Here is a 27,921-nt window from a genome sequence, read left to right as displayed (position 1 = left end):
ACAGATCTTTCTTAAATGAAATGTTAGGGTGGTCCTTGAAGAGCAGGTAGTACAGAGATGGGTTGTTTATTGTAAACTTCAAATTCTCAATTGTAAAAATAAGTAGAAAATATAAATTGGAATAACTGTTAAAGTAAGCAACAAATTTTCTTTTTTCAAAAATATGTAGGGAGCAATTGAAAATATAACAAAAGAGGAAGAAAATGACAAAAATGATGGAACAATGAGAAATTTGGACCAAGAAGACGACATAAGACTAGAGAGCAAAGAAGATTCAAATTTTGGTAAGACTACATGACTTTACATGTAACTGATGCAGAGATCAGATTTCTCAAAAGGGGCTTAAAAGAACAAAATTGAGATGACGTGATAAATTAAGAGTGATGACAGTCTTAATTCAAAATTGGCATGTTGATTTGAGTCTAGCAATGCAGGTACATATATATTCATCAACAATTTTAACGAGAAGATGTTCAAAACAAACTGGATTCAAAGAAATATCTTTTAAAAATAATTTTTGAGTTCTTCCCTTAAGATCTTAAAGTGATTTTCATACTAATATATAAAGATCTTCCTTAAGCAAGCCTTTTTGCTTATTAATCTCTCATAAGTGCATTTTGTTAATTTCTTACCAAATTTGTGAATTGTTTTCTTTCCCTTGTCTTCCAATCCTTTCCACCACTTCCTCTTTCTTTCTTTTCTTTTCTTCCTTTTGGAATTTCCCTTTTTACTCCTCCTCTCTTCTTTCCTCATCTTCGTGCTCTTTCTTATTGTCATCAAACATTTTTTCTTTGTTATCTGTTAAGATAAAGCAGAAGAAATACGTTCTTAAAAAGTCAAATAAAAAGTCAAAGATGTCAGTCTAAACTTTAGTGAATAAATTCTTAAGATCTTTATATTAAAATTATGGAATTGTACTTCCACTTATTTAAAGCCATTAGAAATCAGGGTATCGTTTGAGAGGAATTAGAATGTTGTGAGATTTATATACACCCACTCACACACAAATGTATTCATCTATATCCCTATGTTCATTTGTGTGTGTTCAAAGAGATGTATTATATATATTATATATATATATATATTCACTTAAAACTATACACACTTATCAGGATACTGGAATATAGATTGATGGACAGACAAGATAGGTATGACATCTTCTAAAATATTTCTAGAAGCTTTTATGTTTTTGTTGTATTTTAAGTTTTTCCCAGTAAATTCTTTCTATTTCTAGTGTCCCCAACTAATTCTGAAAGACCTAGGTAGTTCTATAATTTTTTTATTGCAGTTCATGATTTTTTGCATAGTGCAGTGTTTTTTAATTATTCAGTAGTACAGAGATGGGTTGTTTATTGTAAACTTCAAATTCTCAATTGTAAAAATAAGTAGAAAATATAAATTTGAATAACTGTCAAAGGAAGCAACAAAATTTTCTTTTTCAAAAATATGTAGGGAGCAATTGAATATATAACAAAAGAGGAAGAAAATGACAAAAATGATGGAACAATGACAAATTTGGACCAAGAAGACGACATAAGACTAGAGAGCAAAGAAGATTCAAATTTTGGTAAGACTACATGACTTTACATGTAACTGATGCAGAGATCAGGTTTTCAAAAAGGGCTTAAAGGAACAAAATTGAGATGACCTGATAAATTAAGAGAGATGACAGTCTTAACTGAAAATTGGCATGTTGATTTGAGTCTAGCAATGCAGGTACATATATATTCATCAATAATTTTAATGAGAAGATGTTCAAAACAAACTGGATTCAAAGAAATATATGTAAATAATTTTTGAGTTCTTTAAGATCTTAAAGTGATTTTCCTACTAACATATAAAGATCTTCCTTAAGCAAGCCTTTTTGCTTATTAATCTCTCATAAGTGCATTTTGTTAATTTCTTACCAAATTTGTGAATTGTTTTCTTTCCCTTGTCTTCCAATCCTTTCCACCACTTCCTCTTTCTTTCTATTCTTTTCTTCCTTTTTGAATTTCCCTGTTTACTCCTCCTCTTTTCTTTCTTCATCCTCATGCTCTTTCTTATTGTCATCAAACATTTTTCTTTGTTATCTGTTAAGATAAAGCAGAAGAAATATATTGTTAAAAAGTAAAATAAAAAGTCAAAGATGTAAGTCTAAACGTTAGTGAATAAATTCTTAAGATCTTTATATTAAAATTATGGAGTTGTACTTCTATTTATTTAAAGCCATTAGAAATCAGGGTATCGTTTGAGAGGAATTAGAATGTTGTGAGATTTATATACACCCACTCACACACAAATGTATTCATATATATCCCTATGCTCATTTGTGTGTGTTCAAAGAGATGTATTAGATATATATATATATATATATATATATATATATATATATATATACATATATATATATATTCACTTATAACCATACACACTTAGCAGGATACAGGTATTGATGGACAGACAAGATAGGTATCTCATCTTCTGAGTATGCGCTAAAATATTTCTAGAAGCTTTTATGTTTTTGTTGTATTTTAAGTTTTTCCCAGTAAATTCTTTCTATTTCTAGTGTCCCCAACTAATTCTGAAAGACCTAGGTAGTTCTATAATTTTTTTATTGCAGTTCATGATTTTTTGCATAGTGCAGTGTTTTTTAATTATTCTGTCCTCAAGGTTTTTTTTTTCTTTTCTTTTGTTTTTGTTTTTGTTTTTTTTAAGGGGGTCAGAAATTTTTGTTCTCTGTGGCTATATAACATTATTTAAATATTTCTCCTTGTTCCATGGACACAAGAACCTCATTTTAAGCTATTCTAGCTTTGCTTCTGAAATAGAATTGTGTAACTCATATTCCATGCTTCTTCATTTTCTTCTACATATTTCAAAGGTCTTCTTTACTTTCTTGTTTTGTTCTACATCACTGTGACATACTTCCATCTCTGTGACTCGATTTTCAAAGTAATTCTAGCCTATTAATGAATGAAACATGAATTCTTGTGTCATTCATTCCAGTACATATTTTGCATGTCCTTTTTCTGGATTTGTTTCTTGAGCATTCCTGTCACTATCACAGAGCTTTAGATTAGCATTCTTCCAGATTTCTACTCTTCAATTCTCACTTCATATGATATATTTGGGGGTATAGTGGGTGCACTTTAGGATGCATTGCCTGGTCAGAACTTTTGACCTGGTAAAACTTTTTTCAATATTCTAGGGGGTCTTGAGTATTAGGATATTTGAGGATCCTATAAATAACTCAGGCTTGAAATCTGTAACCATTCAAGTATTCTGCCTCAGAGCAACCTATGGATATTAAATATCTGATCTCTATTCTAAAAGTTACTGACCCAGGTGTGATTGTGTGCCATATATCTGAATGATAACTATCCTTAGTTTCCCTATAGATTTATACTAGACTTGCCACATAGAAAACTCTACAGAGAATCATTTCAGATCTTGTTATTCCATTACAAACTTCAGGTTTATTTAAGATATGGAAATCCTACTAAAGACCCTTAATAGAAAACTGAGTCCCCATTAAGCTCTAAGGGTCAGAGTGCAAAAACTACTGTCTGCTTCTGAATCTCCTGCCATGTGATTATCCAAATAAGGACTTGCAACCAAATACCACCTAGGAATGTTCCATCCAGGTGCATGTTGTCCTCCTCAGGTACCCTTGAATATGTGACCAAGAATTCATAGAGTCAATGAAAGGAGTTCCTGACTCAAAATTGTATCCACATTCTGTCAGAGGACAGGGCAACACATAGATTGTTCTGCTCCCTTATTGTTGCCCAGAGTCGCAGTCCCATCTACCTTTTAGTTTGTCCTTATTTCTTCTTATTAGCTCTTATTAATCCATGCTATTCCATTCCCTTGGCTCTGCCCTACCACATCTCTTCTGAAAATGTCTTTCTTCTCTCTCAGGAATAAATCTTTACAGGAAGAGCACCAGGAAGAATGCTGTTACTTTTAATGATATTAAGCCATCTTCATTAGAGATAGATAATTGCTAGTATATCACATGTAGAAAGATATATAGAATACCTGTTCTCGCTATTGGAGACAACCTTCTGATAAGATTTATTCTAAAATTAGGCTTTTGTCCCATTTGGAACTATTGAATTGACTAAGACCTTTAAAGTTAGTCTAGGCTTGTCAAGCTAAGCTTAGGAGAAAGCATGAATGTGGATCAAGAAATATCTCCCTAGCCTTTCTTGCTTTGTGGGGCCTTGCTTGATTTGTGCCTCTAAAAATACCTTAAAAAGCATCAAGTTAAAGTTCAGCTGATTCTTTTATGAACAAGCCATGTTTGGTTTTCTTAAATCCTATATTATTTTTGGCAGAGAAGTCTTGAGGTTAATACTAGATTAAACTGTAGAGGTCATTTGGTTCCAATCTGCCATCAGTTTACTGAAATCAATGAGATGCTAAGAGCGTCATTACAACAGTTCACTAAGCATGGAATGGAGACTCCAGGAATTCAGACTAATACACTGCTCTTCAGATACATCACCACAGATGCTTCTACTATAAACATGAGTGTCTAATATTCACAACTCAAGTACAGGTTACTTTGAGCTGTTGCTAATGCAATAATTTTCAGAGGTTTTCACACAAAATTATTCTTATTTCTAGAAAATGACCATGAGACTGCAACAGTTTCAGAAAGGTCCCACAAGAAAAAGTTTACTAGATGGATTCCCTCTTTTGATGGGTAAGATCAGTTTGATAACAAGAAAGGAGGGAATAAAATTGCTTGGTTTCTACATGGTTTAAACTGTTTAGCTAGCACCTTTCCAAAGTTTTTATTCTCAGCTTCCTGTTACATATGTCCAGTGATTCTTCTCTATTTCAATGGTTCTCACCTAATGTAGATAATTAAGAGTTCTGAGTATGGACACTCAAGAGGACCTGGCTTCAAATCATTGGTCTCCCACTTTTACCAGTTTGCCAACAGTCAAAGGAATCTGATCTTCACTTCCTCTCAATTTGTACCTGTTACTTTATTTTCTGGAAATGGGACTAAAATTTGTACCTGTTACTTAAATATCAGTAAATGGGGCTAGAATGACACTGAACCTGTCGAATTCTGTCTTTAACACACATTTGTGCATTGGATTCAATGATCAGAAACTGTTTGGGGCATTTTTACATTGTTATCCAACTGGGAGTTAATTATGGAACAAATCACTACTGTGGAGAAAGAAATTTTCTTTTCATGTCCAAAAAATGAAAGAATTTTGTATGATATATGTGAAGTCATGTAAAACCTTTCTATAAATGCCATGTTGAGAAAGAAATTACAGAGTTCTCCTCCCTGCTTCAAACCCTCAAGAATAATAAAAAAGGGAATGTGTCTTTATACAATCATAATCTGTTCTTTTTCTGGGTATGGATAACATTGTCCAGCATATAAGCTTCAGAGTATTCTTGGATAATTGTATTCCAAAAAAAGAGTCCAAAACAGGTATTTGGATCAAAAAAACTACCCGCATCCCTCAATATTCCATTTGGCTTTGACAATCTTCTACTTTTCAGAATTTTACACATTTTTTTTAACATTTAACCTGTTCTGTTTTTTAAGGAATTGTTTGCTTCAGGTTAATATATATATATATATATATATATATATATATATATATATATATATATTAATTATTTAGTTCCTTATTGAACAAGTTGTGAGCTCTTTTATCCCTATTTTTTGGCATCATTCTCATTTCAAGCAAACTGTTAAAAGAAATGGTTGAATGTCCAAAAGTTATTTTGATTAAAATAATTCCCTAACTCTCTCAATATTTACAGCAAAATTATCTGTCTTAAAATTTCTACATAATTTTCTTTCTTGTCATTTCTATTTCCCACAATATATCTTTTTTATTAAAGCTTCTTATTTTCAAAACAGATGCAGCGATAATTTTCAGCACTCACTCATATAAAGACTATGTGTTCCAAATTTTTCCCTTCCTTCCCTTCATGCCCTCCATTAGGTGGGAAGTAATCCAATATATGGCAAACATGACAACCCTTGTGCACATATTTCCACAATTGTCGTGTTGAAAAAAGAAATATCAGATTAAAAAAGAAAAAGAATAAGATAAAAAATGTAAGCAAACAATATTTAAAAAGTGAAAATAATATGTTGTGGTCCACACAGTTCCCACAGTCCTTTCTCTAGATGTATCAATTGTAATTTTTAAGGAATTATTTTCCAATTTGGCCAAATTTTGTTTTAATAGAATTCTTCTCCTCATGATCTTTTTCTGTTACTCCTGGCATCTCTCTTCTTTTCTTCCCACTTTTTCTTCTATGTTTCTTATTTGATGTTCAAAAGCTACTTTGAGCTCTCTCTCATGGCCTGAGACAAATACTTCTTCTTGCTTGAAGCCTATGGGTATAAATACTTTGACTTTATAATACCTTCCTGACTGCATTTTGATCATTATCTCCATAATAATTTTTCTATGCTCATGATCTTTTTCTGGTGTATGCTTATTTTCCCAGTCTATCACTCCATTTTTGTCTCTTTGATAAAGTAGGACTCTTAATCCAGTGGGAAAGATTTGATATCACAAGCTTCTGGGGTTTGTGCACCTCTTATCTGAAATCCTCCCCACAGACCTGTACTGTGAGGCAGTACTGTACCTGACATCTAACTATGTGAAAAGCAACAGAACCCTGATTCATTGCTAGCAGTGAGACACCTGTACTCTCCTTCATATGAGTTGTTCAGTGCCTCATCTGGGTGAGCCTGCAGAAGTCACCTTTGTTGCTGTAGCTACAGCTGCTACTGCTTTTGATGCTGTTGATTCAGTGGCTCTAAAAGCTCCTGGTTTGCTGAAGCTCCTCTCAAACCCAAGTGTGACAGACTTTCCTGGCTGACTTTCCAGGACTTCCCTGCTGCCCAAGGTTGGAGAAGTCTGGATTGTTGCCCTTTGTGCTGTTGACTCAAAGGCTTCTCCTGACTTTCTGATGCTGAGGCTGTACTGTCTTGGCCAATGCCACAATTGTGCTCCTGTCCCAGGCTTGAGTGACCAACCATTAAGTTCTTCTAAGCTCTGTTTGGCTGGAAAATTGTTTTAGTGCATTTTGTGCGGAGTCTAATGCTCAAAAATATTTGTGAGTGATTGTTGAAAAGTATTTGGACAATGTTGGTGATGCTTTGGAGTATATTCTGCCTTTGGTCAGTCAATACACATTTTCAGCAGGTAAATTTATCCAATTCTAACAAGTAATGTGAATTGATTTTTCTAGGTCTCCTTAATTGTATATTAACTTTGCTCTTCTTTCTTCACTTTGGATTTCAGAACCCATGGAAGGAGAATCAGAAAGAGTCCAAAAGGGAAAAAAAGACTCTAAAGGTAAACTTTTATCTTAGGGAATTAGCTTGAACTACAAAGGCCAAGGGTAATGTCAGATGTGGGATTTGGAGCAAAGGACTTCTTGAGTCCACATAAGGTCTAACATTTTAGGCCTCTCAAATTGTATGCCATAGAAAACTTGTTCTATGTGTGACATCAGTAAACTTTTACAGGTGTAATTGTTTCTTCTTTTCTCAATGTTTCCTGTTGCTTTTGCACCAAGCCTCTTCTTCCCTGAACGACGGAGGATGAAGTGAATTGGATTAATAACATTAGAAAATTTAATGTATGGTTTGTGTCCTTTCCCAGTTTTCTCAATGAGTTCTTCTCATTCTTTCCTGTGGAGACTCTCAAACTTTGTTCTTGTAGCAACAGCTCCCTACAGAGTCCCTAACCCTTTACAAGTACTTCCTTAATGCTTGTTTGTTGCTGAAATTAGGCTTTTAACTACTGGGTCTCTTTCTTGACTTTGCAGTGGCCAATGAATTACACCTTGTGTGGTACATCTCAGGCACAAATTTTAGAGATGGAGAAGAAAAATACTATGAGTTGGAATTAAAAAAAAAAAAAAAACTACTTTAAAAGTCCTTTCCCAATGTGATCACCTATACTCCATAGAATTCATGAAATTTCAAGTCATAATTAGAATCTATTCCTCTTGGTTTGGCAATTTAGTAATCATTATTCTTTAGCACAGAAAAAAGAGCTTGGCATTTCTTCAGGAAAAAAAAGAAGAAAAGAAATTGTGAAGGAAACCAAACAGTGAAAGAGTACTGTGAAATTCAAGCCTCAGGACAAAAAAAATCTTTGCAATCTATAATGCTTCTGATACTTTATAATTTCCAGATTTTATTATATCCTAATTTTTGAAATTATATTATCATTTTCTTTTGCTGGCAGGAACAAGAAATTTTTCCAAAATGTCAACCAGAAACATCACAGTATATGACAGAAAAAGCAAGTTTGACAGTTCAAATGATAAAACATATAAATTCTTAGAGGATACTGTACTGAAAATTGCATGATTGTATCCATATGAAAAATTTTGTGAAAAAACACTTAAGTCCTTAATATTGCCTTTTAAGAGCCCTATCTAGATATTACATTATAGGGTTCCCCCAAAATGAGCCTCTCAGGGCACAGTCTCTCTTTTTTGACTTGGCAGTGTCCAGAAACTTTCCAGTATCCCCTACCAACATTAAAAGACTGGACTTTGGAAGATATAAATAATGTGTATTTCCAGCTTGACTTGCCAAGTTTATTATTCTCCCTACTTCATAATGTAATCACTTTCTCTTACTTTTTCCTATTTCACTGTCTCACAATCCCACATGTTGCTATTCTCTGAGACTGCCAGAGCTCTCATTTTTTCTTTTGCAAAGCTCATTTTTCCTTCAAAAATAATTCCAACATCTCCATGGTGCTCCCTGACACATCAAATTTATGGGGAATCCATATTCTCCTGTTCATTTTGATTTGTAAAGTATTCTATTCTAAGAGAATTCGATTCAATTCTAAAGTAATTAAATGTTGTCTTGTAATGGTTCTCTTTTCTTCCACTTCTTGATTGGCTTCTATGTTCCTGAAAGGCAATCCTTGAAGAAGAGCCAACATGCCATCTTTGGCATAGCAAGTCTGTGCCTGCTGGGATGATATCCTCTTCCAGAATAACCTTCTTTTTATCCTTACCTATTTCCCTAACCAGACTTTATTCCTCTCTTTTGGGGTTTCTCTACTAGTAACTTTATCACATAAAGTGATGCAGAGATTGAAAAATACTTAAGTTTCTCAAAAAGGCCTTACAGGAATCAAACTGAGATAACCTGAGACATAAGGAGTGATGACCGTCTTGATTAAAAATGGACATGTTGATTGAGTCTGGCAATGCTAGTAAATATATATTCTTCAGTTTTGATGAGAAGTGGTTCAAAATAAAGTAACTGGTAAGAAATATATTAAAATAAATTCTTTGTTTTAAAGTTCTTCCCTCAAGATCTTACAGTGATTTTCACACTAATATATAAAGATCTTTTTTAAGCAAGACTTTTTGCTTATTTATCTCTAATAAGTGCATTTTGTTAAATTCTTATCAAATTTATGAATTGTTTTTTTTCCCTTACCTTCCAATTCTTTCCAAAACTCCTCCTTTGTTTCTTTTCTTCTTTTTTAATTTCCTATTTTGCTCTTCTTCTCCTGTTTCCTCATCTTCGTTCTCTTCCCATTTCTCTTTCTTATTGTCATCTAAAATTTTTTCTTTGTTATCTGTTGAGAGAAAGCAGGAGAAATAGATTCTTAAAAAAATCAAAAAGGCAAAGATGACAAGCTAAAGTCAAGTCAATAAGATCAATACTTCTTAAGAATATGCAACTGTACTTCCACTCATTTAAAACCATTAGAGATCAGAGGATAGTGTGAAAAGAGTTAGAATGTGGTGAGCTTTACATATACAGGGACACAAACAAATGTGTTCATATATTCATATGTCTGTATATACATATATGTGTGTGAGTGTACAAAGAGATGTATTTTATACATATGTCCACTTACATGCATACACATGCACAATGAGAGGAATAAATATATACAGGCAGATTGATAGACAGCTATTTTTAAACCAGAATTTTTGAATATTGGCTAAAAGGTTTATAGAAGCTTTTTTTTTTTTTGGTGCATTTCAAATTTTTCCCAGTAAATTCTTTTTGTTCTACTGTTCCCACTGATTCTGAAAAACCTAGGAAGATGTGTATAATTTCTTATAGTAACATGTCAAGGCTATTTTATTGCTACTCATGGTTCTGTGGATAGTCCAGTGGTTTTTCAATTTTCTCTCAATTTTTTTTTGACGGTCTGAATTTTTTGTTCCCTGGGCCTCTAGAAACTTTATTTCACTACTTCTCCTTTTCCAAGGGAGAAAAGGTCCTTAATTTATCCTAGTCTAACATTCTTTCTGGAATAGTATTGTATAACTCATATTCCATACTACTTCATTTTCTTCTACATGTTTCAAAGGTCTTCTATGGTTTCTTGTTTTGTTCTACAACACTTTGGCATACTTCCAACGCTGTGACTCGATTTTCAAAGTAATTCTAGCCTATTAATGAATGAAACATGAATTATTGTGTCATTCATTCCAGTACATATTTTGCATGTCCTTTTTCTGGATTTGTTTCTTGAGCATTCCTGTCACTATAGCAGAGCTTTAGATTAGCATTCTTCCAGGTTTCTACTCTTCAATTCTCACTTCATATGATGTATTTGGGGCCATAGTGGGTGCACTTTAGGATGCATTGTCTGGTCAGTACTTGTGACCTGTTGAGACTTTTTTCAATGTTCTAGGGGGCCTTGAGTATTAGGATATTTGAGGATCCTATAAATAACTCAGGCTTGAAACCTGGAAGCTTTCAAGTATTCTGCCTCAGATCAATCTATGAATATAAAAATTCTGATCTGGATTTTACAAGTTCCTGACTCAGGTGTGATTGTGCCACATACCTACATGCTTATCTGCCCTTAGTTTCCCTGTAGACTTATACTAGACTTGCCACTTAAAAAACTCTACAGAGAATCATTTCAGAACTTGTTATTCCATTACAAACTTCAGGTTCATTTAAAATATGGAAATCCTATTAAGGACCCTTAATAGAAAACTGAGTCCCCATTAAGTTGTAAGGGTCAGAATGCAAAGCTACTGTCTGCTTCTGAATTTCCTGCCATGTGATTATCCAAACAAGGGCTTGCAACCAAATACCACCTAGGAATGTTCCATCCAGGTTCATGTTGTCCTCCTCAGGTACCCTTGAATATGTGACCAAGAATTCATAGAGTCAATGAAAGGAGTTCCTGACTCAAAATTGTATCCACATTCTGTCAAAGGACAGGGCACGTCATAGTTTGTTCTGCTCCCTTATTGTTGCCCAAAGTCTCAGTCCCATCTACTTTTTAGTTCTTCCTTATCTCTTATTATTAACTTTTCCTTATAAATTGATGCTATTCCACTCCCTGGGCTCTGCCCTAGCACATCTCTTCTGAAAATGTCTGTCTTCTTTCTCAGGAATAAATCTTTCCAGGAAGAGCTCGGGAAGAATGCTGTTACTTTTAATGATATTAAGCCATCTTCAATAGAGATACATAATTGTTAGTATATCAAATATAGAAAGATATCAAGTGTGCCTGTTCTAACTATTGGAGACAACCTTCTGATAATATTCATTCTAAAATAAGGCTTTTCTCCCTTGGGGCACTATTGAATTGACTAAGAGCTTTAAAGTTAGTCTAGGCTTGTTATGCTAAACTTAGAAGAAAACATGGATGTGGATCAGGAAATATCTCCCTAGCCTTTCTTACTTTGTTTGTTCTTGCTTGATTTGTGCCTCTAAAAAGTGCCTTAAACAGCATCAAGTTAGAGTTCAGCTGATTCTTTTATGAACAAGCAATGTTTGCTGTTTGCAAATCCTGTATTATTTTTGGTGCAGGATGTGGCAAATATTTCCTGGAAAGAGGTCTTGAGGTTAATACTTGATTAAACTGGAGAGGTCATTTGGTGCCAATCTGCCATCAGTTTACTGAAATCAATGAGATGCTGAGAGCTTCATTACAACACTTCACTAAGCATGGAGTAGAGACTCCAGGAATTCAGACTAATACACTGCTCTTCAGAGTAATCACCATATTCGCTTCTACTATAAACATGAGTGTCTAATATTCACAACTCAAGTACAGGTTGCTGTGAGCTGTTGCTAATGCAATAATTTTCAAAGGTTTACACACCAAATTATTCTTATTTCTAGAAAATGACCATGAGACTGCAACAATTTCAGAGAGGTCCCACGAGAAAAAGTTTACTAGATGGATTCCCTCTTTTGATGGGTAAGATCAGTTTTGTAAATTGATAACAAGAAAGGAGGGAATAGAAAAATTCAGCTCAACTGGGGGCGGAGCCAAGATGGCGGAGAAGATACACGCAACTGTGTAAGCTCCTTTCTTCCCTCACAACCAACTAGATTTAATCAGCCTCAGAAATAGCGTTGGACTGATAGAATCCACAAGGACTGGAAGCACGACTGACCAGCTGAAGAGAATCTGGAGTTTCAACAGGAAAGGTCAGCTCCCAGGGGAGGAAGAAGAGAGGCCAGCACAGAAGGTGGGGTAGTGGCACACTGCGCCGGTCGCTCTGGGGAGGGCTCTCGGATCAGAGAATCCACTGAGATAAAAGAATCTGGCACAGGCTGTTAGCTCTTCTCTGCTTATAATACAGCAGTTCAGAAGAGAAATCTAAGCAACTTTAAAATTTAAAACCAGATTGGATCTTCCCGGATCCCAGACTCAGCAGATCTTGGCACTGGGGGTGTGGCCGACATAGGCAATGCAGGCTACCTCTTAACTACCTCAGGGTAGTAAAGAGATTGAAGAGTGGGCGGGGCGGTAAGTCATAGTGCCTGGCTCTGCTGGAGGCTGTGGAACGGAAGTCCCAGAGAAGTGGAACCTTTGAACTAGGCACCGCAGTTTCTGGCAGACACTTCCAGTTTGAGCCAGGGGCTTTTCATGTCACCTGCTGCAGACATCCACGCCCCACTGGGATGCATAGGCTACACTTTGAGTAGCCTTCACTGTTCAGTCTCAACCTCAGGGAAGCCGCTAAAACACAGCGCCCTCAAAGCACAGCAGTGCTAGTCACCTCTGAAGCACTTACAGGGAGGGGGTGGGGAACTCTCTCCCAGAGCTCTCTCTTAGCTCAGGAGTGGGGGCCTCTGCATCCATCCAGTCTGGGAGGAAGCTGATAAAGAAATAAATAAATAATTTCCTATCCCAGGGACAGACCCGAAAAGATTTTATAAGTATGAGCAAAAAGCCCAAAAAAAACATAGATTCCTTCTAAACAGAGAAAGAGCGGGTATCCAACCCCAAGGAAGTTAACAGCAGAGAGTCAGCAGATAACAACCTAAAGGGGAACGATACCACCCCCCCCATCACATAACTCTCTCCTCGAAGAGACTATTAAAAAGTTAAGAGAGTTTGAAGAAAAATGGGGAAAGGAAAGAGAAGCTATGATAGAGAATAACAACGTTCTGAAATTGGAGTTGGAAAAAATAAAGAATTCACAGGAGATGCAGGGAAACAAAATTAGTGAATTAGAAAAGGTAAAAAAATCACAGGACAGTAGGATTTCTGAATTGGAGAAGATAAAAAAGTCCCAAGAAAATAGGATTTCTGAATTGGAAAAAGAAAATAATTCTCAAAAAAAAAAAATTAGGGAAATGGAAAAAAATTTAATAGAGCAAAATAACTCATTTAAAAATGAAATTGGGCATTTATAAAAAGAACTAAAAACTGTGAATGAAGAAAATAACTCCTTAAAAGTCAGGATGGAACAAATAGAAATGAATGATTCATTGAGAACCCAAGAATCAGTCAAACAAAACAAAACAAAAAAAAAAAAAAATGAAAAGCTGGAGAATAATGTCAAATACTTACTGAGAAAATCTATAGACCTGGAAAATAGATCTAGGAGAGATAATCTGCGGATCATTGGACTTCCAGAAAACTATGACCAAAAAAAGAGCCTAGATTCTATTTTACAAGAAATTATCAAAGAGAACTGTCCAGAGATAATACAAACAGAGGGGAAAGTAGATGTTGAAAGAATTCATTGATCTCCTTCTGAAATAGACCCTAAAAAAAGAACACCACGGAATATTGTGGCTAAGCTGCAGAATTACCACACAAAGGAGAAAATCCTGCAAGCAGCTAGAAAAAAACAATTTAAATACCAAGGTGCCACTATAAGGGTCACACAAGATCTGGCTGCCTCCACATTAAAAGATAGAAGGGCCTGGAACCTGATATTCCGAAAGGCAAAAGATCAAGGATTGCAACCAAGAATAACCTACCCAGCTAAGTTTAGCATCTTTTTCCATGGAAGAAGATGGTCATTCAATGAAATAGAGGAATTCCATATGTTTCTAAGAAAAAAACCAGACAAACAAAAAATTTGATCTACATCCACAAGACTGAAGAGAAACAGAAAAAGGTACAGAGAACCCTTGAGAACTATATCTCTGTTGTAGGTATATAGAAAGTAAGCATGGATAATTTGATTTTACTGATATAAAAGAAAAAAAAGAGGGGGTGTAGTAAAGGGAAGGGGGTAGTATCAGAAAAAGGGGAGGGAGTGATAAAAAGAGGGAAACTACATCCCAGGAAGAGGCATAGAAAATACACCATATCTGAGGGAATTTAGAGAGGGGGAGAACCATTGTGTAAATCTTACTCTCATCAGAAGAGGCTCAAAGAGTAAATAATTGTCATATTTGTTTTTCAGAGAATTCTCTCTCACCTCATTAAAAGGGGGAAGAGGAAAAGGGAAAAGGAAAAGGAGAATAAGGGAAGGGACATGGAGGGAGGGGGGAGGGATACTAAAAAAAAAGGGAGGGCTGCGCATCACAAGGGGGGGTCTATAAATTAAATATTGGGGAAGGGGTTCAGGGGGTCAAGGGAAAAAGCATAATCTGGGGATAATATGATGGCAGGAAATACAGAATTAGTAAATTTAACTGTAAATGTGAATGGGATGAACGATCCCATCAAACGGAGACAGATAGCAGACTGGATCAAAAATCAGAACCCTACAATATGTTGTCTGCAGGAAACACACTTAAACAGGGAGATACATATAGAGTAAAGGTAAAAGGTTGGAGCAGAATCTATTATGCTTCAGGTAAAGCCAAAAAAGCAGGGGTAGCTATCCTTATCTCAGATCAAGCAAAAGCAGAAGTTGATCTAATTAAAAGAGATAAGGAAGGAAACTATATCCTGCTGAAAGGTAGCATAAATAATGAAGCCATATCGATACTAAACATATATGCACCAAGTGGTATAGCATCTAACTTTCTAAAGGAAAAGTTAAGAGAGTTGCAAGAAGAAATAGACAGTAAAACTATAATAGTGGGAGATCTCAACCTTGCACTCTCAGATTTAGTCAAATCAAACCACAAAACAAACAACAAAGAAATTTAAAAAGTAAATAGAACATTAGAAAAACTAGGTATGATAGACCTTTGGAGAAAACTGAATGGCAATAGAAAGGAATATACTTTCTTCTCAGCAGTTCATGGATCCTATACAAAAATTGACCATATATTAGGACATAAAAAGATCTCAAAATTAAATGTAGGAAGGCAGAAATAATAAATGCCTTCTTCTCAGACCACAATGCAATAAAAGCTACATTCAGTAAAAAATTAGGGATAAATAGACCAAAAAGTAATTGGAAACTGAATAATCTCATCTTAAAGAATGACTGGGTGAAACAGCAAATTATAGAAACAATTAATAATTTCACCCAAGATAATGACAATGATGAGACATCATACCAAAATCTGTGGGATGCAGCTAAAGCAGTAATAAGGGGAAATTTTATATCTTTAGAGGCTTATTTGAAGAAAATAGAGAAAGAGAAGATTAACGAATTGGGCTTGCAACTTAAAAGGCTAGAAAAAGACCAAATTAAAAACCCCCAACCAAAAATTAAACTTGAGATACAAAAATTAAGAGGAGAAATCAATAATATTGAAAGTAAAAAAAACTATTGAATTAATAAATAAAACCAAGAGTTGGTTTTATGAAAAAGCCAATAAAATAGATAAACCTTTGGTAAATCTGATCAGAAAAAAGAAAGAGGAAAATCAAATTGTTAGTCTTACAAATGAAAAGGGGGATCTTTCCACCAATGAAGAGGAAATTAGAGAAATAATGAGTTACTTTGCCCAACTTTATGCCAATAAATTTGATAACTTAAGTGAACTGGATGACTTCCTCCCAAAATATAGGCTTCCTTGATTAACAGAGGAGGAAATAAATTGCTTAAATAGTCCCATTTCAGAAAAAGAAATAGAACAAGCTATTAATCAACTCCCCAGGAAAAAATCCCCTGGACCAGATGGATATACATGTGAATTCTACCAAACATTTAAAGAACAATTAGCCCCAATGCTATATAAACTATTTGAAAAAATAGGGAATGAAGGAGTCCTACCAAACTCCTTTTATGACACAGACATGGTACTGATACCTAAACCAGGTCGATCAAAAACTGAGAAAGAAAATTATAGACCAATTTCCTTAATGAATATTGATGCTAAAATCTTAAATAAGATATTAGCAAAAAGACTTCAGAAAATCATCCCCAGGATAATACACTATGATCAAGTAGGATTCATACCAGGAATGCAGGACTGGTTTAATATTAGGAAAACTATTAGTATAATTGACCATATTAATAATCAAATTAATAAAAACCATATGATCATCTCAATAGATGCAGAAAAAGCATTTGACAAAATCCAACATCCATTCCTATTAAAAACTCTTGAGAGTATAGGAATAAATGAATTATTCCTTAGAATAATCAGGAGCATATATTTAAGACCGTCAGTAAGCATAATATGCAATAAACTGCAACCTTTCCCAATAAGATCAGGAGTGAAACAAGGTTGCCCACTATCACCATTACTATTCAATATAGTACTAGAAACGCTAGCCTCGGCAATAAGAGCCGAGAAAGAGATTCAAGGAATTAGAGTAGGAAATGAGGAAATCAAACTATCACTCTTTGCAGATGACATGATAGTATACTTAGAGAACCCCAAAGACTCTGCTAAAAAGCTATTAGAAATAATTCAGAATTTTAGCAAAGTGGCAGGATACAAAATAAATCCACATAAATCCTCAGCATTCTTATATATCACCAACAAAATGCAACAGCAAGAGATACAAAGAGAAATTCCATTCCAAACAAATGTTGAGTGTATAAAGTATTTGGGAACCCATCTACCAAAGAATAGTCAGGAATTATATGAGAAAAATTACAAAACATTTGCCACAAAAATAAAATCAGGTTTAAATAATTGGAAAGACATTCAGTGCTCTTGGATAGGCCGAGCGAATATAATAAAGATGACAATACTCCCCAAACTAATCTATATATTTAGTGCTATACCAATCAGACTCCCAAGAAACTATTTTAATGACCTAGAAAAAATAACAACAAAATTCATATGGAAGAATAAAAGGTCGAGAATCGCAAGGGAACTAATGAAAAAAAAGTCAGAGGAAGGTGGTCTAAGTGTACCTGATCTAAAGCTATATTATATAGCAGCAGTCACCAAAACCATTTGGTACTGGCTAAGAAATAGAATGGTAGATCAGTGGAACAGATTAGATACAAAGGACAAAAAAGGGTACATCTATAGCAATCTAATCTTTGACAAACCCAAAGATTCCAACATTAGGGATAAAAATTCATTATTCGGAAAAAACTGTTGGGAAAACTGGAAATTAGTATGGCAGAAATTAGATATGGATCCACACTTAACACCATATACCAAGATAAGATCAAAATGGATCTTGATTTAGGCATAAAGAGGGAGATAATAAATAGATTAGAGGAACAGAGAATAGTCTACCTATCAGACCTGTGGAGGAGGAAGGGAATTTATGACCAGAGGAGAATTAGAGATCATTATTGATCACAAAATAGAAGATTTTGATTACATCCAACTAAAAAGTTTCTGTACAAACAATACTAATGCAAACAAGATTAGAAGGGAAGTAACAAATTGGGAAAATATTTTTAAAAGTAAAGGTTCTGACAAAGGTCTCATCTCCAAAATATATAGAGAACTGACCCTGATTTATAGGAAACCAAACCATTCTCCAATTGATAAATGGTCAAGGGATATGAACAGACAATTCTCAGATGATGAAATTGAAACTATTTCCACTCATATGAAAGAGGGTCCAAATCACTATTGATCAGAGAAATGCAAATTAAGTCACTACACACCTGTCAGATTGGCTAAGATGACAGGAACAAATGATGATGAATGTTGGAGGGGATGTGGGAAAACTGGGACACTGATACATTGTTGGTGGAGTTGTGAAAGAATCCAGCCATTCTGGAGAGCAATTTGGAACTATGCCCAAAAAGTTGTCAAACTGTGCATATCCTTTGACCCAGCATTGCTGTTATTGGGATTATATCCCAAAGAAATACTGAAGAGTGGAAAGGGACCTGTGTGTGCCAAAATGTTTGTGGCAGCTCTTTTTGTTTTAGCTAGAAACTGGAAGTTGAATGGATGTCCATCAATTGGAGAATGGTTGGGTAAATTGTGGTATATGAAGGTTATGGAATATTATTGCTCTGTAAGAAATGACCAGCAGGAGGAATACAGAGAGGCTTGGAGAGACTTAAATCAACTGTTGCTGAGTGAGATGAGCAGAACCAGAAGATCACTATACACTTCAACAATAATACTGTATGAGGATGTATTTTGATGGAAGTGGAAATCTTCAACATAAAGAAGATCCAACTCACTTCCAGTTGATCAATGATGGACAGAAATAACTACACCCAGGGAAGGAACACTGGGAAGCGAATGTAAATTGTTAGCACTGCTGTCTATCTACCCAGGTTACTTATACCTTCAGAAGCTAATAATTAATGTGCAACAAGAAAATGGTATTTACACACATATATTGTATCTAGGTTATGTTGTAACATATGTAAAATGTATGGGATTGCCTGCCATCAGGGGAAGGGAGTGGAGGGAGGGAGGGGATGGTTTGGAAAAATGAATAAAAAAAAAAAAAAAGGAGGGAATAAAATTGCTTGGTATCTATATGGTTTAAACTGTTTAGCATCTTTACAACTTTTTTTATTCTCAGCATCCTGTTAGCTATGTCCAGTGATTCTTACCTATTTCAACAATTCTCATGTAATGTAGATAATTATGAGTTCTGTGTATGGGCACTCAAAATTCATGGGTCTCCCACTTTTACCAGTTTGCCCACAGTCAAAGGGCTCTGAGCTTCACTTCCTCTCAATTTGTACCTGTTACTTTATTTTCAGGAAATGGGACTAAAATTTGTACCTGTTACTTAAATATCAGTAAATGGAATTACTGGTTGGAATTACACTGAACCTGTTTAATTGTGTCCTTAACACATATTTGTGTGTTGGATTAAATGATAAGAAAATGTTTGGGGCATATTTACAGTGCTATCCAACTGGGAGTTCAATGTGGAACAAATCACTGCTGTGGAGAAAGAAATTTTCGTTTCATGTCCAAAAAATGAAAGAACTTTTTATGATATATGTGAAGTCATGTAAAACCTTTCTATAAATGCCATGTTGGGAAAGAAGTTATAGAATTCTTTCCCCTGCTTCAAACCCTCAAGAATAATAAAAAAGGACATGTGTCTATATTCAATCATAATCTGTTCTTTCTCTGGCTATGGATAACTTTGTCCAGTATATGTGCTTCACAGTATTCTTGGATAATCGTATTCCATAAAAAGAGTCCACAAAAGGTATTTTGATCAAAAACCTCCCTGAATCCCTCAATATTCCATTTGGCTTTGACAATCTTCTACTTTTCAGAATTTTACGCATCTTTTTAACATTAACCTGTTCTGTCTTTTAAGGAAATGTTTGCTTCAGTTTTTTATTTTTGTATTTGTTTTTATTTAGTTCCTTATTGGACATGTTATGAGCTCTTTTTTCCCCATTTTTTGGCATCATTCTCATTTCAAGCAAACTGTTAATAAAAATGGTTGAATGTTCAAACGTTTTTTTGATTAAAATAATTCCTTAACTCTCTCAATATTTACGCCAAAATTATCTGTGTCTCCAAATTTCTATATATTTTTCTTTCTTGTTATTTCTATTTCCCACAATATATCTTTTTATTAAAGCTTTTTATTTTCAAAACGTATGCAGGGATAATTTTCAACACTCACCCATATAAAGAACTTGTGTTCCAAATTTTTCCCTTCCTTCCCTTCATGGCTTCAATTAGATGGGAAGTAATCCAATATATGGCAAACATGTACAACCATTGTGTACATATTTCCATAATTATCAAGTTGAAAAAGAAATATCAGATCAGAAAAGAAGAAAAATGAATAAGATAAAAAAATGTAAGCAAACAATAAAAAAAAAAGTGAAAATACTATGTTGTGGTCCACACAGTTCCCACAGTCCTTTCTCTGGATGTATCACTTGTAATTTTTAAGGAATTACTTTCCAATTTGGCCAATTTTTTTTAATGGAATTCTTCTCCTTGTGACCTTTTTTTTGTTACTCCTGGCATCACTCTCCTTTTCACTTTTTCTTTTATGTTTCTTATTGGATTTTCAAAAGCTATTTTGAGCTCTCTCTCATGGCATGAGACAAACTTCTTCTTTTTTCTTGAAACCTGTGGGTATAAATACTTTGACTTTGTAATACCCTCCTGACTCTTCATTTTGATCTTCATCATCTCCATAATAACTTTTCTATGCTCATGATCTTTTTCTGGTGTATGCTTATTTTCCCAGGCTATCACTCCATTTTTGGCTCTTTGATAAAGTAGGACTCTGTTTCCAGTGGGGAAATTGTGATATCACAAGCTTCTGCAGTTTGTGCACTTATTATCTGAAATCCTCCCCACAGACCTGTACTGTGAGGCAGTATTGTACCTGACACCTAAATATGGGAAAAGCAACAGAACCCTGCATCATTCCTCGGAGTGAGTCACCTGTACTCTCCTCCTTATGAGTTGTTCAGTGCCTCATCTGGGTGAGCCTGCAGAAGTCACCTGTGTTGCTGCAGCTGCAGCTGCTACTGTTTTTGTTGCTATTGATTCAGTGGCTCTAAAAGCTCCTGGTTTGCTGAAGCTCCTCTCAAACCCAAGTGTGACAGACTTTCCTGGCTGACTTTCCAGGACTTTCCTATTGGCCAAGGTTGGAGAAGTCTGGATTGTTGCCCTTTGTGCTGTTGACTCAAAGGCTTCTCCTGACTTTCTGATGCTGAGGTTGTACTGTCTTGGCCAATACCACAATTGTGCTCCTGTCCCAGGCTTGAGTGACCAACCCCTAAGAAGTTCTAAGCTCTGTTTGCCTGGAAAATTGTTTCAGTGCATTTTGTGCAGAGTTTAATGCTCAAAAATATTTGTGAGTGTTGAAAAGTATTTGGTCAATGTTGGTGATGCTTTGGGGAATTCTCTGCCTTTGGTCACTCAACACACATTTTTAGCAGGCAAATTTATCAAATTCTAACACATAATGTGAATTGATTTTTCTAGGTCTCAATTGTATATTAACATTGCTCTTCTTTTTTCACTTTGGATTTCAGGACCCTTGGAAAGAGAATCAGAAAGCATCCAAAAGAGACAAAAAAGACTCTAAAGGTAAACTTTCATCTTAGGGAATGAGCTTGAACTACAAAGGTCAAGGGTAATGTCAGTGTGGAAGTTGGAGTAAAGGACTACTTGGGTCCACATCAGGTCTAACATTTTAGGCCTCTCAAATTGTATGCCATAGAAAATTTGTTCTATGTGTGACATTAGTCAACTTTAAGAGGTTTAATTGTTTCTTGATTTGTGATGGTTATGGAAAGTACTATTCTTATCTAGAGACGTGCCCCTTTACTGTGGATCAGAAAGCCAGTTCTATAGGATCTGAGTCACAGACAAAATAGTGATTCTGACTGTTCCTGAAAATCTACTAGGAAACAATGAAAAGATCTAATATCATAGTTTCTAGGACAAGATCTTGGGAACTCTAAAGAGCACCCTGTGCTGCTCCCTGAACCCCAAAGCCAACAGAGAACAGATAACACTATCTTTAAGGCTTTCAATAACCCTACCATCTATGTTGCCATCCAGGTGATGCTGGCCCTGTTTTTATGATTGCATCACTGATATTTTGATGGACTTGAGAGATGGCTGTACTACACATATCAAAGAAGACAAGGCTCTTCTCCAGGCCATCCTCCCTCTTGATTGGCCGCTTGTGATCTGAGGGACTGACTTCTGAAGGTGCTGAGAGAGGAGACAGCTCTACTCCATATTACTCCAGTTCCAGAGAAGTCTGGGTATGGACATTGGAGTAGGAACTCAGAGCTATTTCTTTCCTGCCCATTATTCCAGTAGAGGAAATCTCTGACCAAAAAACTTAGAGAGATTAGGTCATACACAGAATTATAGGATCAGTAGGTGAAAAGAGCAGGTCTGTGCATGAAAAAAATGAGGGAACTTATTTTTTCTTTATAGTTCTCTATTAAGGACCATGCCTAAGTGAAGGGGCAGGTCATTTTTCCGAGAGCCTCCACAGCTGTGAATCATAACACTTGAAGGAATTGTAAAGCAGCCTTCACAGATGTTTCTTGTGGATTGGGAATGAAATAAAGTGGAGGCAAGAGGGAAGAGAGGTCAGAAAACAGTAGCCACTGCCTCTCAGTCTCCTTGTATCATCATCCTCATCCTCATCCTCCACAGGAAGAGATCCATTCTATGGGTCTGAGTTAGACTTCCAGCAGCTACTGGCAGGTGGTTCCCATATCAAAACACTTCTTTATTTTTGATATTATAAGAGATGTACCCTTTCTTGGATCTGGTGATGTTTATATTACACCTCTGGCATGTGAATAATTGAAGTACTTTTGGAAGTAGAGTATAACTGTAATGACTATATTCCTTTTTTCATTCTAGTAAAGATAGATATTAGAAATGTTTGTAGTTATCTCAAGGAACCTGTAACTTGCTCTTTCCTTCATTAGGAAATAAAAGAAAAAGGAGAGAAAAGACATGGTGGAAAGAGAATGTCTGCTAACAATCACTCTAGCTATCTCTCCCAACTTCCTCCTTTCCCTCTATCTGACTGCCTTGAGTCTCTCTAGAATTTTATATTTCTGTTTTCTCATTCTGATAACTTTTAGGCTAATTCACTATTAAGGGTACCCACTAAAAACATTAAAGCATTTTGCTTACATATTAAATATATCTTTGACATTCTGCTCAAAATTAAGCATATATGTAAGGCTTTTTGTTTCTTCAGAAGAAGATTCAGAATCCATAAATAGCTACCACCTTCACCACCACCCCTACCACGGAAAAAGGAAACATGAGAATTCATAAGGGCAGTGAGGATCCAAGGAGGCACGGAGTCACACACAAGTAGGATAACCATCCCTAAATTGTGGCCAATAAGAATCAGCACGATTCTTAGTCAGGACATAGCAATACTTCAATACTCACATCATCATGAATCAGATCCATGGGACTCTGTTGGAAAAATAGAACCTAAAATTTGTTCCTATTTACACAGTAAAGAGAAGGAAAAAGATTTACAAAAAAGCAGTTGTCTTATTTTGGTTAATAGTAAAAAATCTCAAGGTCAGAAGCTCCCTCAGCTTACCAGGTTGAACACTGAACATAGTTTCAGAAAGCAAGTGATCCAAATGTGGCACTGAAGTGGCTGACATGGACAGCAAGTAATGGTAAGTATCAAGAGTTGGGGTGCAGTTCCATGAAGAATTCACAGTGGCCCTTCTCTTTGTCAAAAGGTAGATTTATTCGGGGGAATAGGTTACAGACAAAATGAAGGGATACAATAGGCACCAGGTAAATATGAAATAGATTTGGGAGAGCAAAGAGAGGGGTTGTCAGATTTAAAGATGGAATGGACGATTTCCCTACTCAAACTGGCCATTTACAGAGAAAGGAAACGCTCCATGAGGTTGGAACCTGCCCTTAGCTGACAGGCTCAATCCTGAAAGGGACTTAGCACTGCAGATATTTAGATAGCCATAAGGAGGATCAGTGGGGTTAGTCACCACTGGACATGTCAGTGTTAGGAGAAACCTCATTCATGAGAAGGGTAAGGGGAAATACACCACAACGCAGAATGCCATGAATGACTGATCCAGAGGAGGGCAGGGAGCATGGCATGGCCATAACCAGATATTATAGGGAAAAGGTTACCTCAGGGACATGGTTGGGATTTCTGACAGGACAGGGGGAGGTGAGGCTGCCCAGGACCCTACAGAGGGTGGGCCTCAGGCTTCTAACATAACATGGATTTCTGACAGGATGAGCTTCCCACAGGGTGGGACCATGGAGCTACACTGGTCTCTGTATCTTCTACCTGCCTGCCTCAGGGATCAGCTCTTACTCTCTTAACACACCCTTCAGTCGGACCTCATTATTTCCCCTCTCTTTCAATCTGTTAAACCTTATCAAGAGTGACTTGGGGTCCCTAAACAGAAGGGCATCTAGCAGATCAAAGCTGGAATTTTGGGGCCAAATCCTGGGACAATTAAATACTATCCAGACTCAGAGAATGAAAGACAGTGATCTATGGGGATGACGTTGCAGAGATGAACTGAAGCCAAAGTTTGGAGACCTCAGAGGGGTCCAAAATTGCTTACAGGGCACAGAAGCAGAGATGAGCACAAAGTCCATTGCACCTTACAGGGAGCCCATTCAGACACTGGGTAGGGTGTTGCTGGAGTTCATTCACTCCAACAGTCAGTTTCCCTCCAGAAATGGGACCCAAAGTCCTTCGGGGTACGGAGTGATGATCTCATCTTCTGAAACTACTTCCTGCTAGGAATGGACGGAGTCCTCCAGGGTCCCAGTTGGTATAGCTACACCAAGATGATGACTGAAGTGAGTTACCCAGTGAATTCTGAGTCAGGTCCCTGAAGCCGGTCAGTGCGGCTGTGGAGTGCTGGTCATTTGTAGGTGAAATGACCACAGAGGAAAACAAACCTTAGGAGCAGAGGGGAGGGACAGGAACATTGCAAACAGCAAAGGTTCCTTTGGGTCACCAAGGTGGCAAAGTCTTCAATAGGACTTCGGCTTTGAGGAGAGGGGAGAACAGGTTGAGAGCAGGCTGTGTCCTAGTCTGACCAACAGTTATCTGTCCCTAGCTGAGGTGAACACCCAGTGGGGAGGGATAGCTTGAGAGAGCACTGAGAGCAGGGCCCTCATTCTGGGGATATGTGCTTAAGGGGAAGAAATAAAAATGGCTTTAAAAGTATGGGGGAAAACAATCACCTTAAGCCAGTATGGCAGTTGTTCTACCTCACCAGAAGGCTGAGCATGTCAGGCAGAGGGAGGATGGTAATAAAGTTTAACTACCTCAGTCACATTTTGAATTATTTGTGACATGAAGGCCGGTGACTCTGTAAGGAGGTGGGCAGGCAAAAACAAAGTTTGATATTTTGTAGAAGAGACTGATGTTCTTGTGCTGGCCTGGCCGTTCCACCTGATGAATGTTCTGTGCATCAAAGAATAAAACCGGCCTACATGTGGGAGATATGACACCAGCTGAGAAATGTACACTTGTGGGATGGACATAATAACTTGGTTTTTATTTTGTATACAGTAAAGGTAGAGTGGTAAGATCTATGGAGAGCTATGGTCATTGCTCTCCTGATGTGAGCACTGATCCCTTGCAGCTAGAGATCCTACTCTCTCATAATCACACCTACTCTTCTCCTTAGAAACGTAACCCAGGGATAGGAACCCATTCCCTCAACTGCAAGTGTCCATCTCTGTCCCGGAAGTGTGACCCGGAACAGGATAATGGACAACGAAGTTGCCAAATGGCATCTGTTTCAGTGTCTGCTGCCAGCAAAGAGGGACCATGGAATCTCTCTCTGATTAGGTGTTTAATTAATCCCCTAGCTCTTTCAGGAAATGACAGTTTTTGGTTCTGCAGCTGCTCACCTTTTGCAATGTCTGCTACTCGGAGCTTTATGACGCTGTTCTCCTGGGCAGTCACCACTACTTCTCCATAGGCCTCACTTTCTGATTTTTTTGTGTTGGCCTGGACTAGAAAAAAATCTCACTTTGCCCTTTTGTTGGATATGCTGATTGAGAACTCAGTTTGACACCCTGTTAGTTTGAGGAGATTGTTGGGAGAGTTTGGATGGAATGCTCTCTTTAACTCCACCATCTTGACCCTATCCTTCTTCCTCATTCTTTAAGAAAACCAAACAAAAGGACCTGGTTCCATCCTTCCTAAAAACTCCCTAACCTACATCTACATCCCTCTATGCTTTCATAGCTACATTCCTGGAAAAAGTGATTTGTCGACATTTCTCATCTCCTGTTCACTTCTCAAACCACTGTGTTCTGACCAACCACTCAGGTGAAATAGCTTGCACTCTGGTTACCTTTGGTGTCTTCACATTCAATGACCTGTTCTAAAGCCTTTTCCTGACCTTTCTGTGAAATTTGGCTGTTGGCCACTCATTCATCTTGGAACTGTCTGAGGTTTTCCAAATGTTGCCTGCTCTTGATTTTCCAGCCAGTTTCACTGTGCTTCAATTTTACACCTGTTTCACTAGATCCTGTAAGAGATATTCCAGATGTTGTTACTACCTTTTTAAGTGTTCTATAATATATTTTGGAAATAATTTTTGAAGTAATTGTAGTGACTGTAGCTCATGAACTGTTTCTCCTTGTGAAGTCATTGTGTGTATATGTTGATCTGTGCATGGATATGTGTGATTTTCTTTATTATAAAGATTGGTTCTGGACAAGCCTAATACAGCATGAAGGTTCACACATGCCAAATTCATGCTCAATATTACAATAAAATAATTTCAAGTTTCCCCTGAAATTCATCTATCTTAGCTATGAAAGGATGAAGAATTGCTTTGGTTCTTTCTTAGCTTTATGGAGTGATAGCTGCTGAGGCCTTCTTATCCTTGTGTTTATGTTTAATCCTGTTCACTCATGTCTGAGTCTTTGTAACACTTTGGGGGGATTTTCTTGGTAAAGATGTTGGAATGATTCTGCAATTCTTTCTCTAGCTTATTTGACATATGGAAACTGAGATAAACTACATAAGTATCTTCCTGGCTTTAAACTAAAGTCAACTCCCAGTGCTCTCTCCAGTGGCCATCTGGCTATTCGTACTTAATCTCATTTCCTGACTCAGGTTGATGACTTTGAGGGAAATGATTCAAGGCTTCCAGGCTTTGCTTACTTCCAACTTTGTGACTTCCAATGACACTGACTCTGGACACGGTGTTTGTCCGACTGGTCTCAGTAACTTCAATGAAGTTTCCATGATTTTCTCCTGCCCTAATTCTCTAATTTACAACTTTCTGATTATCTTTAAATTAAAGAAAACAACTGTCTTGAGAGTAAAGAAACTGGCATCTCCATATCCCTGAAAGCCTCAGCAAGTAAAAGCCTCAAAAAGTGTTGTTCACAGATGATAACACTTATTCTGTGTATTCTAATACAACACCAATAAAATGAAGCTCAGATGGTATATCCCATAGAAGAGGCTCCTGGAGGTCTATAGGATGAGAAACTTGGGGCATTGGCTTGGGTAATATTATAGCATCAGTAACTTCTGTAATGGCTGATTCCCAGGGGAGTTCATGACTTGATAGAGCCTCTCTCCATCCATCTCTCTACTTCCATTTTGCCCATTTTCATGTTAGTCAATACTTCTCAGCTTTCTCTTTAAATGACTGATCTATTATAATGAATATTTAAAAGTTTTTTTTGTAACTCAATCTGAAAGCACTCCAGTTCTCCTGAATTTCTCAGTCCCTGATCTTCACTACAACTCTGTTTATATTCCTCCTACAAAAAAGGGGGGAAAACTCCCAAAGAATCTGAAACTTTTATATATAAACCTAAAAGATGTTGAGAAGCTAATTGGTGAATGAAAGTAGGTTCTTTAGTTGTGGGCTTTTGTATGGCCAGTAAGTTCTCTCCTGTCCAATAACATCTTG

At 36.5% G+C, this 27,921-nt stretch overlaps 1 long non-coding RNA gene across 1 annotated transcript in view; it reads right to left on the bottom strand.

Moving 5' to 3' along the window:
- Positions 1-390: 390 nt before the first annotated feature.
- Positions 391-27,921, bottom strand: part of LOC141561117 (uncharacterized) — a 31,870-nt gene continuing 4,339 nt past the window's right edge. The window contains exons 2-4 of the long non-coding RNA XR_012487966.1: positions 9,461-9,602; positions 1,908-2,072; positions 391-798 (exon numbers count right to left, since the gene is read on the bottom strand). This is a non-coding gene — a long non-coding RNA (uncharacterized LOC141561117). The remainder of the gene's footprint in view (positions 799-1,907; positions 2,073-9,460; positions 9,603-27,921) is intronic.

This window comes from Sminthopsis crassicaudata, chromosome 3, assembly GCF_048593235.1.
Source record: "Sminthopsis crassicaudata isolate SCR6 chromosome 3, ASM4859323v1, whole genome shotgun sequence".
Classification (NCBI taxonomy): Eukaryota; Metazoa; Chordata; class Mammalia; order Dasyuromorphia; family Dasyuridae; genus Sminthopsis; species Sminthopsis crassicaudata.
This window is presented reverse-complemented; position numbering and strand designations above follow the sequence as displayed.